Here is a 16,778-nt window from a genome sequence, read left to right on the forward strand (position 1 = left end):
CGTAGAGTTAGGCAACACGCCTTGCAAGGAAAGTATTTCAGGATCTAGTTGTCCCATTATTATTGCCGGTGGCTGTACAAGCAGCATTCCCGAAAGTTCCCTCTTCTTTTCCAGTTTTCGTTCGTCCTCTCTCCCGAAGAACCGAAAACGGAGACGAATACAAGAAAAAAAATCATTGTGCCGCTGCGGTTGTGACGTCAGCAACCGAGGTTGCGGTGGCTCTGGCGAGAAAGGGTTGCCGAGGGAGGGATGACAATATTCATGGGTGCATTGGCGAAACCGGGGAGGGGATATCGACGCAACCCCCTTCGGAATCAGGAGAAGATAACGTGAATCGATGCCTGGCTCTCGGGACAAGTTTAAGTTCATCTGCTTGTGTTTACGCAGTGTTGCATGCAAAACGCAAGAAAGGGGGTTATGCTCCTTTGGACTATCTATTTTTGTTATTTAATTATGAATGAATAAGTTAAAATTTTTGGTTCATCGGCACTTGTGGCCATTTTGAGCCCTTCAAAGTAAACGACGAAAACATCTCGTCTAAAAACTAGGGCTGAGCCGATACCGATGCCGATGTATCGGTATCGAAAAGTATCGGTTGGAATTCATCTGCCGATACCAGCCGATATTTTTCCGGCATAATTATTCCGGTAAGGGGTCCGCAAAAATGCTGGGTGACATCTTCACGTAGTCTTAATTATCTCAGAAATCATGCAAAATTCAAACTTTCTTTTTATTGTGCACAAATTATGAAATAAAAACTATTTTTTATTACATGGTATTTATTTTATTATTATTATGTAATTCTTGAATATTGTAAAGCACATTTATTGGTAAATTCATGCATATAATTGGCGAATATTATTTACACACCAATATTGATCAATGTCTTGATTTTTTAATTTTTGCAACTTTCAAGTATCGGCATCGGTGTCGGTGGGAATCGGTATGAGTATCGGTATCGGTGGGAATCGGTATGAGTACCGGTATCGGTGGGAATCGGTATGAGTACCGGTATCGGTGGGAATCGGTATGAGTACCGGTATCGGTGGGAATCGGTATGAGTACCGGTATCGGTGGGAATCGGTATGAGTACCGGTATCGGTGGGAATCGGTATGAGTACCGGTATCGGTGGGAATCGGTATGAGTATTGGTATCGGTGGGAATCGGTATGAGTACCGGTATCGGTGGGAATCGGTATGAGTACCGGTATCGGTGGGAATCGGTATGAGTACCGGTATCGGTGGGAATCGGTATGAGTATTGGTATCGGTGGGAATCGGTATGAGTATCGGTATCTGTGGGAATCGGTATGAGTACCGGTATCGGTGGGAATCGGTATGAGTACCGGTATCGGTGGGAATCGGTATGAGTACCGGTATCGGTGGGAATCGGTATGAGTATTGGTATCGGTGGGAATCGGTATGAGTATCGGTATCTGTGGGAATCGGTATGAGTATCGGTATCGGTGGGAATCAGTATGAGTATCGGTTTCGGTGGGAATCGGTATCAGTATCGGTATCGGTGGGAATCGGTATCGGCTCAGTCCTACTAAAAAACCTTATCTTAATGTGAATTCAATTATTGTTTTTTAAGTCCACTTTATGCACAGATAGGCTAATCGGGAATGGATCTGCAGTTTAAAGTGGGATCCGAAACGCTGTGCAATGTGCCTCCGAATCCAAGATCCCTTGATTATAAGGCGACGACTTTACCACTACGTCATCAGGGAGGCCCTTAACTTAATGTTTAAAAAATGGGTGTAAAGAGCATCGAAAGAAATTTTAAAAGTGGGAGGTTGTAAAGGGACCTGCCCAGGACAAACACACATTACAAAGGTAAGGCTAGTCTTCAGAAACATTGTAAGTGGCCCGCTCTTCTCAACAAGCTAAAAGAATTTGTCAAAACACTGTCATCATCTCCCAACATGGATGATAAACAGTTGCGAAGATTAAAAGATTGGGTGAGGAAAGTAAAATCTGCACATTGACTGAGAATATACTGAAAACTTAAAATAACATTATTGACAGGACATATTGAAGGGCCCAGCCCTTGCAGCAAGTGACCATGGGTGAGACGGCTGTGTCCAATACGAAGCTGAGTTAATATGACTTCTTCTCGACGGGAGGGGCTGTACAAGGAACGCCATCGTAAAGAATAACACACTATTACTGACATTTTCGTGGCAAACCAAACAGAATATGTGTCCGATATCAATGCGATTCAAAATTATCCAACTAAAGAAACACACGCACGCAACGGTTTGCGAAACCTTAAACTCGGTGAGCATGACAGAGCACCTTATTTCGAGGACCCTCTTATTTTGTGATCTATGTACTTTCCTGGCAATCTGTGGATTTCGTGCATGGGTTGGAATTTCGTAATAAGCTGTGTTACACATTTATGGCATATCTTACACACTTTTGCATTTGTGCCACCATCTAGGATGCTTTATTGAAACTAATTTACACACTTTTCACACAGAGTTTATGAAAATATTCCACAATTTGAGGAATTTTCGAGAATTAACTTAAAGCTATGTAATACCAGGACATTACTTCATAATATTCTGCTGGGTTTTGAATGAACTTCCTTTTTCCGAGGGTCCGAAGGAAAGAAGTAATACAGTAAAGTACATTTGGTTTAGGTAAGTGTTTCGACAGCATAGAAACCTAAGTCTCCAACAAGATGGGGAGTTCTCGCACACTGGGTCTTTGTTGTGCTTCGATTTCACAGGTGGAGGTACATAGTAACTCGGATCTCACTTTAAACTGTAGGCCCAGTTCCGATTAGCCTTGCTGTGCATAAAGTGGACTTAAAACTACCAACTCAATCAATAAGTCGATTTTACAGGAACAATCATCTCCAGGACGTAACTCGACGCCAGTCCACCAGTTGACGCACTCTGCTACTAAGATTGTCAGTTGATTGAGTTGGTAGTTTTAAGTTCACTTTATGCACACTAAGGCTAATCGGGACTGAACCGGTTTAAAGTGGGATCCAAACCACTATGTGGCTCCACAGGATATCAAACCCGGGACTCCTTGATTACAAGGCGACGACGCTACCACTGCGCCATCGGGGAGGCCCTACTACTAAGATGTAATGAAGAGCTCCACACAATGGTAGTGCTATGGTGAGCACCACGCTCCTTCCGGCCATTCTCCACTCAGATTAGCCCCGTCTATACTCTCACCCGGGAATCTCAGGAGCGAGCGAACGAAACTAAGTCTGCGCAAGTAGTGACTCGCGATGGTTCGACCAATGAACATGTGAGTGGAACGGGATTGCGTGGAGGAAGGGGAAGCGAATGCAATTACCAGCCTTCCCAGCACCCGGTTTCGTCCACTTCTCTGATGCTATGCGCGACCTTGCTTCAGATATACCTGGGACAAGGTATAGTACCTCAGAGTTCTGTACCTGGTCCGAGAGTAGAATCCTCGGTAGCCGCTTGTATCGAACAGATTCTTCCGGCTTAATAGTCCTGCACCTAACCACCCATGGATTATTGAGGAAGAAATAGCGACTGGTTTAAATAAGCTTTGAACCCCTGGAGGTAGAGGCATATTGACCCTCTACAATTTCAATTATTCTCCCTTCTCTCTCATACACAGACAAAAGGGAAGCGTGCAGTGAGGGTTTGGTTGCACAGTTTCATGGCCAAACGTATCTGCTGTTGCTACAATTCAATCTTGTTAATATTTCTTGTTATTTCCAGTCGCATATTTCTACTGGTTGCTATGACCACATGATAAAAGAATGTAAGGCTAGAAAATTGGAAGGCGGCCTGTTGGATTATTGTTCATTGGTTGCATAGATCCCAGGGAGCCATTACACAAAAGCAGAACGTCGACTGTAGCTGAAACGCAGGCGTGACTTTCTTTAAAAGACCAAGGCTCTTTGGAATAACAAGAATTAAATAAATCGCCTCTCTCTTGATTTGTAGAAATTTGTAAAGGATATAAGATGACGCAAGAAGCTCTGCTTATTTTGACTGAACTCCGGTCTTACATTTCCGACGTTCTGCTTACAGAAAATCGTTACCTCTATTGAATGGGTTAACGTGGTGGAATGGTTAGCACAGCGCTCTATAAAACCAGGGGTTCCGGTTCGAATCCCGGTCATGGGTGCTCTTTGTGAGCGTCCCTTCATCAATTTCATCACATCATCACTCATTCTCATCGTCGCGATTAGCCAAAAAGTGGAAGAAAAGCGACGCCAAATAACAAAAATTAAACAGTGAGACAAAGGTTCACCCATGCAATGCAGGCGAATTTACAAATATACACAGAGAATCCAAAATGTGTCATATGACTCAAATATGTTGACTCCAATGACACATTAAAATGCTTAAACTGCTAATGCACTTTTTGGTGCATTTTTATCATCAGCTGCTCCGTGGGATGCACTAACATGGATCAGTTGAGAAGATAAGGCACGATTATTTTTTTAAAAACTCAAAATACACATTTAAATATGTCAATTGATGCACCAAAAGTATACAAACCTTCATTTGATGCATTTCGAGGTCTGCGTATATCTTGAAGTACTGATATATTTTCCAATTAGCTAACTTAGTAAATAGATTCTTCCAAATGTGAGACTACGACTGCCTCCTTGATGGCACCAATAGTTCATTTGATTGATTTTGTCGGAAACGTTACAGAGACGATTGCAAACTGTATTATTTGGCTCCAAAAAAATCGTTTCAACATTTCTATGTTGTAGGATCAGCAGAACCACTAAATGTATTCTTCAAACTTATTATCAGACTCTATTCTTTGCTGAATGTGTACAACAATCTTCTGAGGCACCTGACGTGAATGTAAGCATTGTAAGTAATGCTTACAAATGAAAAATAATACCACATCCCGTGCTTAATCGTACAGGTCAATATTTTACGTATTAAAGATATGTTAATCAGCAGGGGAACGGATTTATATGTAAATACATATTTATGTATGAAGCTGAAGTCGGTTATATTCAGTGGCGGCAATTGGGTTCTAAAACCGAGGGGGAGCAAGGTGCCAAAACTGTTTATTTCCCTTTGTAGATTAGGTTTAGCATAGTGGGGGCAAAAGTGGCGAAAAGTGAGGGGCAACTGCCCCCCTCGCCCCCTAATCGCCACCACTGGTTATATTTTGCATTACCTTTGCGCGTCATGGCATGTAAACTCGAAAAATTCAGTTTTTGTTTTCCGTATTTGCACAAATATTAGGTTCTGGCTCATATTTTACATATTTTAGTTATTTTTACATATTATTTCCTTACTTCAGGACATTTCTCAACATGTACTCCATATTCGCGCAATAACTACATGTCTCCGTGTGACCGAAAGGTTTGGGTGAATTTCTTTCGAATAACTGACAAATTTTTAATACGTTCGTATTACTTCTTGCGATATTGAACGCAGTTTTAGTCAATATAAATGCAACAGAAAGCAAATTGAATTCAATTACAAAATAAAGAACACAAAAATTAAAAGGGTTATATTAGATATGAGAGATCTAGGAGATACATTTGATTCAAAACTTACAATTGCAACACATAATGAAAGGGTCGTAAATGAGGCACACAGGAACCTACGGTACGGAATTAGAATGAGTAAAGAGTTTATGAACAAAGAAATAATGAAAATAATATTTAACGCTTTAGTCCGAAGCAAAGTAGAATATGCAGCAGAAATATGGGCTCCTCAGGACAAAAGGTACACGCATAAAATAGAAATGCTACAGTCTAAATTCGTTAGGTACGCCACTTATAAAGAAACAGGCATATATCCCCGATACGAATCATACCCTTCCCTCTGTAAACACCACAACCTGCCTTCTCTCAGCAAAAGAAGGAAAATGCAATTGCTCTGTTTCTTATACAAAATCATGAACAATAATATTCAAGTGCAACATCTTCTAGAACAAATACACATACGTGTTCCTATCTCCAAGACACGATCCAATGGAGACCTTTTTTACTGTAGTACCAGAAGATCGAAGGTCATAAATAAATCACCTATCAGGAGAATGTTCCGAAAGGGAACCAAAATTAGATATATTTCACATGCCTATTGGGACATTCAAAAAACTTATTCAAGGAATGGAAGAATAAATGTCAAGAATGTAAACATAAACGCGATTTTTGTAAATATATATTTCTTTCGTAGTTTATACTCAATTACATACATGTACGTACTTTGTAGAGTGTCAATTATTTACAGGTCCTTTATTACACACATAATGAATGTAATTCTTCAGGATAAATAACTTCTATCCTTGATTTATACTGTGTTTATTTTATTTCCATATTTTATGTAATGTTTAATATATTATATTAGTATCTCCTTATATATATATATATATATATATATATATATATATATATATATATATTGTACATGGTGGTAAAGATCTGAAATACTGAGTGTAAAGATAAATACGTTGTGCATTGTACTTAATAATTGAAATCTTGTATTCATGTAGGCTATTTTGTAGATAATAGTTAGATATTTTATTCCACTCTCTTCAATTAACATGTATTATTATAACTCTGTTTGTTAACTGTTGTATACACATATAATTTAGCGTTGACATGTTTTATGTTTATTTACATTTCTGCACAATAATATTTCTTATCGAACTGTAAATTTACAAACTCAAAGCAAGAAATGTATAACACTGTAATTGGGCATTCGCCTGTTGTGCTCAATAAATAAATAAATAAATCTTAAGAGACAACAGAAGTAAATTCATGTTGGAACTTACAACAAAATGTTGTTATTCATTGTTTTGGAAACAAAATGAAAAAAACATTTTTTGTTGTTTTATAATTAATGTCAATGTAAACGTATTGTATTTTATGTAGCTCGTGTGGTGTCTTTTGTTATTAAAAAGGTAAATTCTTACAATTTTACAAGTCAATATTTAACTCCATATTTTGGTGAAAATAACTAAATATGTATTTACATAAATAGTCCATTTTTACTACATACCCAATGAAAACATCGAAAAGTGAAGGAAATTGTGCTCGATAATCGGCAATCCAGCTTAAGAGAGATAGCTACTGACTTTAACATCTCTCACGAGTCTGTTCGTTCGATTTTGGTGGATATTTTGGGCATGAGACGCGTCGCCGCACGGCTTGTTCCAAAAGAGCTGAATTTTCTTCAAAAACAGTACTGTAAGCACGTCTCTTTAGACATGCTGGATCCCGCCAATTCTGATCCCACATTCATGGAAATGTTGACATGCAAACAAGTCAACAGTCATCAGAATGGAGGACAAAAGACGAGCCAAAACCGAAAAAACCACGTCAAAGTCGCTCAAAAGTCAAGGTGATGCTCATTGTTTTCTTCGATATTCGTGGTTAGGTGCATCATGAATTCGTTCCAGAGGGACAGACTGTCAATAAAGAATACTATTTGGCCGTATTGAAGCATTTACGTGAGAAAATCCGTCAGAAACGGCCAGATTTGTGGAAGATCAATTCGTGGATTTTACACGACGATAATGCGCCATCGCATAGAGCGACAGTTGTGACCGAATTTAAGGCCAAAAACACAATAAATACCATCGAACAACCACCGTATTCACCAGATCTGGCCCCGTGTGACTTCTTTATGTTTCCAAAACTAAAATTTCCGCTCCGGGGTACCAGTTTTGACTCGATTGAAGCCATACAGCAAAATTCGTGGAAGGAGCTGAAGGCCATACCGGAAAGCGCCTATAAAAAGTGTTTCCAAGACTGGAAAAAACGCTGGCATATGTGTGTTGCATCAACGAAACAACATTGTGCATAACGCTGATTAGGTCTTCTACACACATGTTCACGCCCCTCTGATGAATGTAGATTTTATTTTGACTCATCGGAGAATAAAACCTTTTTCCACTGCTCCACATTCTAATGTAATTGTTGTGTAGCAAATTCCAAGTCTTCGCTTCCGGTGACATGCTTTCGGGTTTTTTTTTTTTGCCCAGCAGTATATTAATAAATTCACCAAATGTGTGAAATAACTAAATATAGATAATTCCGAATATTTAGGGTTTAAAGTAATATTACAATAACCCGTGGTGTAACGGCCCGGGGTATCCAGTGCTTACCTACCGGCCTCACTCCCACCAGAGGTGCGAGATCATCCAACCAGTTACAGGGTGACGTGTGGTCAGCACGACGAACCCTCAAGTCACTGTTGTAGGTTCTCTATGACGGGGTTACGCTACTCATTCGTAGCTCCCCAAATACCCTCAGAATGCTGAGTGGCCACGGGTCCCATACACAGGCCGAAATCCCAGGAGACCATATCCTGCGCGCGTCCCGTAGCCAGAGCCCAAAGCATGACGTCATGACGGCCACTGTGCGGAACTAGAATTTAAAGTAGACGGTAAAACATTGAGAAATATATTTGCAATAGAAGAGGGACGCGATGAATTAGGCATGGTGTTACTACCCGTACGTTAACAATTTCCTAACTATTTTTGTAAATTCGGTGAAATTTCTCTTCTTTCTGCAATTTATTGGCGGCGGACTATATACTTTACCTGCCAGAGATGATATGGATTTTCACCAGTTGTAATATTACTTTAAACCCTAAATATTCGGAATTATCTATATTTAGTTATTTCACACATTTGGTGAATTTATTAATATACCCGTGAGTTGAGAATGTATGTCTATTTCATGAAATGGATGATACATCCATGCCTACGCTGGGGTTAAAACCCGGGCATTTTGCTTGGAGTGATTGTCAGTTACCCACTCAGTATTTGAATGTCTAACCAGCGCCAAAATATTCACATCACGGATGCTGTAACAAGGCGAACTGTAAAATATGGGACAATAGCATAAAAAGTTTGCTTTTTGCCTCAGAATTATTTCTTATCAATTAGTAGATTCACTCTTGTTCGAGTTGCTGCTTGAGTTGCTGTTTTAAGTCCACTTTATGCACAGTAAGGCTAATCGGGACTGGACCTACAGTTTAAAGTGGGATCCGAACCACTTGTGCCTCCACCGGGTATCGAACCCGGGACCCCTTGATTACAAGGCGGCGACGCTACCACTGCGCCATCGGGAAGGCCCCACTCTTGTTCGAGTTTAATTATTATTACTATGGACAAAAAAATTATTATTTTCTCTATCTTTTACAACTCAATTACAATGTTCAAAAATACAAATTAATCCAACAACCTTCTTGTTTTCGTGTATTTTTGTTACCAATACAAGCTTAAAGTTCAGTGCTGCCATCTATGAACAAAAAATATAAGCTTCATATTTTTAGAAAAATTCCATTGTAAGTCAGGAATGAATTTATAGAGATAGCGATAATTGTATGACAAAGGTTCATAGGAGTATTCTAGGCATCCAAACAGAGGCTAGGTCACCATGATCAGAGCACGTACTGGGAATCAGATGAAGCAAAATAATATGTATCCTTCTTGGTTGGTATACATAGTATGAGAACAATAAGCCCGTGAAATATTGGTTACAAAAAAAAAATCGAACTAAAATGATGAGCAACCAGTGGAGGCGGCCGACTTCACGATGTGAGAGGGCCACATCTTCAAATAAAATAATTTTCATATTCATATTGTTGCGACGCGATCCAATGAAGTAAAGGTTTTAATACACGCATCAATGTCTACACACATTCTTTCTATTCTTGTGCCGATCTCCGAGGCGTTAACACAGCACACTATGACGCCAGGGGTCTCTGCTTCATATCCTGGCCCGGTATGGGTGTTTTTGTGAGCGTATTTCCATCGATTTCATCACTCATCCTCGTTGTCACGATTAGCCAAAAGTGGCAGAAAAAACAACGCTAAATGACAAAATAAAATAAATTATTTTCACAAAATTTGGTTATTTTTACAGGGTGGGCTAAAAAGATGTTGAATGGACCATGGGCCAGAAACAATTGACGCTCTACAAGGAAAATAAAATCTATTCGCTTGTAGTTTTGTAAGTTACTATTTAGGGATCTTTCAGACCGAAGCGACTCACGACAAGGAGGTTTCAGACCGAAGTGGCAGACGACATGGACCCTTTCAGTCTACAAGAAAGCATTCACCGCGAATGTGCGAACAACTGACAGAGCAACACGATGCACGCCATTGGGAAAACGGCCCAGTCCGAGCGGCAGGTGCATCTTGTACGTTACGGTTCGAAAGGTTGCATTTATTATTGAAGGTTCGTTTCCAAGCGAGACGTGTGGCTTATTTCTATTGTTCGCTTAATCGTGACGGGGAAGCGAGGAACCCGTAAGTTGGTGCAACTCAGAAATTCCACGAAAAATCTCAGATAATGATAGGCAAATTGTCCATCACTATTATCATTACTTTTTGATTCTACATCCTATGTTGTTTTAAAGAATGAAATTATGTTGAATCGAAGTAGGTATTGCCCTCTGATTATTAATGTATTTATTTAAATACAGGTCGAATGAAAATGGTGATGGACAATTCGCTTACTGTTTCTTTTGCTGTTGGGTGTAGGAGTAAGGCCAGCCGCACACCGGCCGACACAACGCAACGCAACAAGACGAGTCACAAAGCGACGCGACGAGTCATTTTTTTTTACCAAATCAATCAATCAATCAATCCCCAATGATGCAGTGGAAGCGTGGTCGCCTTGTAATCAAGGGGTCCCGGGGTCGATACCCGGTGGAGGTACATAGTGGTTCGGATCCCACTTTAAACTGTAGATGCAGTCTCGATTAGCCTTACCGTTCATTCAAGAAAACTTCAAAAAACAATTCAACCTTACGTAAACTGTTGCTATGCAGGTACTGAAGATCGTAGTCAGTTTTCGGAACACGTTGCCTATGCACTCCCCTACCCCAAAAGTGCATTCACTCAATAGTAAGATGATATTATTTGATTTGGTGTTTAGCGTCGTTTTCTGCCACTTTTGGCTAATCACGACGATAAGTAATGATATAATGAAATTGACGAAGGGGCACTCAAAGACATGCCCAGACAGGGATTTGAGTCCGGGGCTCCTGGCGTCGTAGGTCGCTACGCTAACCAGTCCGCCACGGAGGTCAGCTAATACTAAGCTAGCATGCAAGGATACAAAATGATCGAAGCTCAACTTTAAGCTCACAGGTCTGCTGCTCAAGATCGGGCTTAAAACTTTTAAACGGAATCTGAGACGGAGCGATCATTCTCGATCAGCAACCAGCCTTGGGTACTTAAATAAATCTGGGATGGACGCTCTGAGGCGATGGACTTAAATTCTTTGGTCTTGGTGCATTAGCGGCGTCAGGGGACCGGGAAGCGGGTAGTTGCGTACCCCATGTACAGTTGAACCTGAGTTATACGTATTGCGAGCGAGGTGAAGAGAAAATAATACGTATAACTGTGAATTACTTACAAATCAGTTTTAGATACCACGTCAGTTAAAATACTGTAATTGTATCTATTTTGAGGCACAAGATATACGTTACACAGGTTTATTTCTGTCATAAAGTGGTAAATTAACGAATCTGAAAATTTGATTCTTAAATACATGTACAGTCAACGGCAAAGATAATCGTAGGCAAATTGTCCATCGTTATTTTCATTACTTTTTATTCTACAATCTGTGTTGTTTTAAGGAATGAAATTATGTCGATGCAAAACATACTTTATTTCAATTCATTATCATCATATTGTGCAATACAGACCGAATGAAATGGTGATGGACAATTCGCCTTCTGTTACTTTTGCCGTTGGGTGTACGAAGCGCTTTCTCCAAAACTGCATATCTTCCCTCTTGTTGACGGGTGCGTTTTGTCGATTAAAAAAAAGGTAAAGTGTTCCCCTGTGCATAGCACCACGCCATGAAGGCGTATAGGGGGTGTGGGGGTAACGCCCCACACTTTCTTGATCCGGTCGTGAGTGGGGGTGATGTGATCAGCATCACGCCCCTGACCGCCTTTACCCCCCAGGGTTTCCCCCAGGTACCCATGTTATTCGACGCTGGGTGGGCGCCGGGGCCGCTTCCACCGTTAGAAAAGTTCCCGGATTTGAACCGGCCGGGGATCGAACCCGGGACCTTTAGCATGGTAGTCAGACGCGTTACCGACTGAGCCACCGCGGCCGATTTACTTCCCAATTTTAAAAATTCGTCTAAAATAGCATTTCTTTTACTAATGACTTTGCAAAATGTGGTCTATGCGATGCCTAAATCTGCAACTATTTAAGTTTTAGTGTTATGTGGATAAATGTGGTTCCCGCATATTGTTTACTTTCTAATCAGTCAAAAGCGGCAGGAAAAGCAACGGTAAATAACAAGAATTTAATCAATAACATTTTCTATAAACAACTTGGATGTCAATATAGGTTTAATGTACATTGATTGCATTAACTTTAACAATATTATTTGAGTATATTTATATTAAAGTTCGGAAACACCTACATTAACTTCAAAACCATGACTAATTTTGAAATGTTGTTTATTTGATTATGCAATTAGTGCAAAATGTTTATTAAACAAATGCGAAGGACCCTTATACGGCTGAACTCACTAGCTCCAAATGTGTTCGCAAATAGACTGAAAACAAGGAAGGAAAAGTCAGTTCATCCCTTTCAGCTGCAAACTGCGGGGCTTTTATGGAATGAAAATCACCTAGTCCCCATCCGGTATTCCAAGGCAAGATCTAGGACGGTGTGATAGGGTCAACGGAGGAACACTACTGTTCCAAAATTTATTACGAGCGCGTTCCACTGTGGAAGTGTGACGTCTTTTCAATGTCAAATCGGGATACGTTACTCCAATGTGAAGAACACTAAACGTCGATTCTTGTCGGCTTAAACTTGACTGCACAAACATTTGTAATGAACCTGAGAGTTTAAGGTTTTATATTTGTAAGAAGTTAAGATTTTTAAAATGTTTGTTACTTCAAATAATGTGCAAGTTGTCACAGACAACTATAGTTAGATTGATACAGTTGTGGTTTGAACTTATGTATATATATTTATAAATACGTCATAATCTGTTCGTGTTGACGTCACTTTCTCATCTCAGCAGAGGAAGTGAACCCACTTGAATGTTTTTCACCTGACGACGGACTCAGTTAGAAAACAGGTGGTGAGAAATCAACAGAAACGTGGTAACGGTTAATGGAATGCCCGAATAGTGTAATTGGTAACCATTTTCGTTTCATTCTGGCTATACTCGGAAATAATAATTAAGTACAGAAACTTTCGTGTATTTACGTTCGTCTTGTCCAACGTTAATTCTATATGCAAGTGTGTTTAGTGATTGTGATGTGATTTAATATGCTATAGAATTGTTCCTCTTCAGGCAGAAACGTGAGCAAATCTGTACCTTGCTTGTAAGTCCGCATACGATAGGGAATGTAACTGAATATAAAACAGCTGAAACTTTGAAAACAGTGTTGTTTTTCTTTTCTACGCAGCAAGTCCTGATGATTTGCAAAGATTCTCATGTTCCCGACTAAAGGAGTAGCGAACTAACTTTCTAACGCCTGGTGTACAACCGGGGGACGTTGCACATTTTTAATACAATGCGGTACCAGCAACGAGCAAAACCAGCCCAAGTACGAAGGAACCCCATCATCGAAAGCACACCCCCAAACAGGAACGTATTTTTTTTATGTATAAATATGCATGATATTAGTGTTATGCACAGTGCTTGAGGTGGAAATCGTTAAGAGCAGACTTCCGTGGCGGAGTGGTGAGCTACGGTGACAGGGATCACGGATTCGAATCCCCGCCGGCATGGGTGTCCTTTGTGTTCCTCCAATTCAATCTTATCTTCATCGTCGCGATTAGCCAAAAGTGGCAGAAACGATAAATAAACCCAATCAGATTCGTTGAACGGGGAACCTTTGATTTGAGGTTTTAAGTCCACTTTATGCACAGATAGGTTAGTCGGGGACTGGAACTACAGTTATAGTGGACCCGAACCGCTGTATACCTCCGCCGGATATCGTACCCGTGACACCTTGATTACAAGGCGACGGTGTGCGTTACCACTACGCCATCCGGAAGACTCTTGAGCTCTAGGGCTAGCTGAGGAATGCTACTAAGTTTTAGCATGAGGAGAATGGGGAAACTGGGGGGGATACTTCCCCCTGCATCACCCTCCACTACGAGCACGCCATTTCACCCTAAGTAAAGTAGCGACCCCTACCGAAGGAAAAAATCAAAAGTTTGTGTACATTTAGATGGGCTAATCGGAACTGGAACCTTCGTGCAACGTTTGCTTCCTCTGAGGATTCAACCTGAGATAACCTGACCTCGAAACGTGGTACGTTAACACCGACAAAAGCTTCTTAGCTACTGGATTGATTGGGTTGGTGTTTTAAGTCCACTTTATGCACGGTAAGGCTAATCGGGACTGGAACTACCGTTTAAAGTGGGATCCAAAACACTTTGTGTCTCCACCGGGTATCTATCCCGGGACTCCTTTCTTCGCTACTAGAATAATAGGGAAATGTGTACTTACCTGTTTCACATCAAAACTGGATTAATATCGCACCAAAAACACCCTTCACTGGAGGTTGGATCACGTTGATCAAGTAAGTACTGCAAACCCCCTTATGTGCACACGTCACATTCACAGAACACTCGAGAAAGTTATCACTGGCATGTCACGCGTAAGAAAAAATACCACAATTTAACAAGAAAAAAAATAAACCCCTTTTGAATCAAAGGGGGGCACAGTTCGGTGTCCGCGCGGAGATCCGAACGATAACACCACGTGTTTACGTGTACACTGATCTCTCGCGTCGCTCGCAAAAGTTTACTCCCGGAGCAAGTTCAGATAACAACCACGTAGTTCTCGGAGCAAGACACTGCCACGCTGAGCCGGCTCCGATCCAACGCCGCCACGACGGTGGCGCCTTGCGACGGCCGAACGGTGCAACGACGCATTCGTTCACAGTGCAAGCGAGTAAAGAATGCAGTTCCTGCTGATGAGATCACTCTTCCGTGTAAGAAGAGATTAGTGGGATAGAAAGAGAGATGGAGAGAAATGAGGAAGAAATAAAGAAACAAAAAGGGTGGCAAATAGAGAGAAGAAGATAGAGAAAGAGAGAGAAGAGAAAAGTAACAGGAAGAACAGAGAGCCAGGAAGAGAGATAAAGAAGAGAAAGGGAGAAAGGGGGGTGAATAAATTATAGAAGAGGGCACAGGAAGAGAGAGAGAGAGAGAGAGAGAGAGAAATAAAGGGAAAGGAATAAATACAAGAGAGGGAAGAAGGAATAATCAGAGTGCGAAGGAAGATAGAAAAAATAACAGTAAGAGAGAGAGAAGCAGATGAATAAAGGACTGAGGACAGGAGAAAGAGAACATTGGAAGAGATCGAAACAGAGTTACAGGGAAGAAAAGGGAAAAGAGAGAAACGATAAAAAAGAGAGAAACATTGCAAGAATGAGAGAAGAAGTGGGAAGAGGAAAGGAGAGAAGAAATAAACAGGGCGACACAGAGAGAGAAATCATAAAGGAAAAAGACACAGATTGAAAGGGAGACAGAAGGAAAATACGCGCATATGGGAGGAAGTAATGAAACAGAGGGAGGATGAAGAATGAATAGAAAGAAAGAGAGAGAGAGAGAATATGGTAATTTACGGAAAGCAACAGAGAGGGAAAGAACATTAGATGTAGATAAAAACAGAGGTAAAGGATAGAGAAAGAGGAAGAAAATTAAGGGAGGGAGAGAGAGAGAAATGGATGAATAAAGAAGTGGCGATAAAAAAACATTGTGCAAAAGAGAGGGAGAAGAAAACAAGAGCGAACAGAGCAAGAAAGGCGGAATAAGGAGAGAAAGAGAACATCGAATAGACAAACGAAGATGTAGGGAAACATGGGGTCCAAGAGAGGGAGAAACAGAGAGAGGAAACAGGGAAATATAGAGGACGAGTAAACACAGAGAATACCAAACGGAACACACTGAGAGAATGTATCACAGGCAACAATAAATTAACAGCGTGTAAATAGCAATGTCGTGGTTCTCGTTGCATTGGAACTTCCAATTCATTTATCAGTGCCTGATCGCCGTAATAGATAGGATTAACTTCCTTTTGGAATCGGATATGCATCGGTTAATTGCACAGCCCTTTCGGTTTCGAGGTCAGGTTGCCAAAGAATGCAAATACTAACCAAAGGACAAAGGTTGTGGCTACAAATGTTGGTTTTCTGTGTGGATTAATAGCATAACCTGTTTGTAAATGGCATAAGTAAACGTCGTTTCATATTTGCATGCATTCTTTGATACCATAAATATAGTTCCAGGCACGAGTTTGTGCGTGCTGAACGGGAGTTTGCCTGTATTTTAAGTAATAATTCTACGGGGATCAATGCAGAGGCATACCTCTGTAAAATCGAGACGAGACAATACTTCGTTAAATTATAATATTTGTTATTCCATGTCGAATCAACCAATGGTCTGAACCTTGACATCAAATATTGGGATTTTTGCGTTTTTGAAAGTCAATAACTCAAAAACTAAAAGCCCCCAAAATCTGAAATTTGGCAGTTTTTGTCCTCTTTGATAGGTACAATGAATGAACAAAAAATCTTAAAAATCTGAATCCTAAATGTTCAAAAATATTTCTTTATTGGTTGATTTGACATGCACACACCCATATGTGATAATTGAGAAACAAATTAATCACCATGCAACTTATTCAGGTTGGAAATCGTTGTGTTTGAGTTTTTTTAAAGTCCACTTTATGCACAGATAGCTTATTCGGGACTGCAGTTTAAAGTGGGGTCCTCAAGTGATTGTTTATAGACACGTCATATATTATCCTTGCCCAGGGATCGGATTTATGTGTTCAAAAAG

The 16,778-nt window shown here is 40.5% G+C and overlaps 1 protein-coding gene across 1 annotated transcript in view; it reads right to left on the reverse strand.

Moving 5' to 3' along the window:
- LOC145994371 (uncharacterized) overlaps positions 1–14,763 on the reverse strand; it is a 947,129-nt gene extending 932,366 nt beyond the window's left edge. The window contains exon 1 of the mRNA XM_083130485.1: positions 14,440–14,763. The gene's annotated coding sequence lies outside the window, so the exon portion shown is untranslated. The remainder of the gene's footprint in view (positions 1–14,439) is intronic.
- Between the last annotated feature and the right edge of the window lie 2,015 nt (positions 14,764–16,778).

This window comes from Lepisma saccharinum, chromosome 1, assembly GCF_977018435.1.
Source record: "Lepisma saccharinum chromosome 1, izLepSacc3.1, whole genome shotgun sequence".
In the NCBI taxonomy this organism is placed as follows: Eukaryota; Metazoa; Arthropoda; class Insecta; order Zygentoma; family Lepismatidae; genus Lepisma; species Lepisma saccharinum.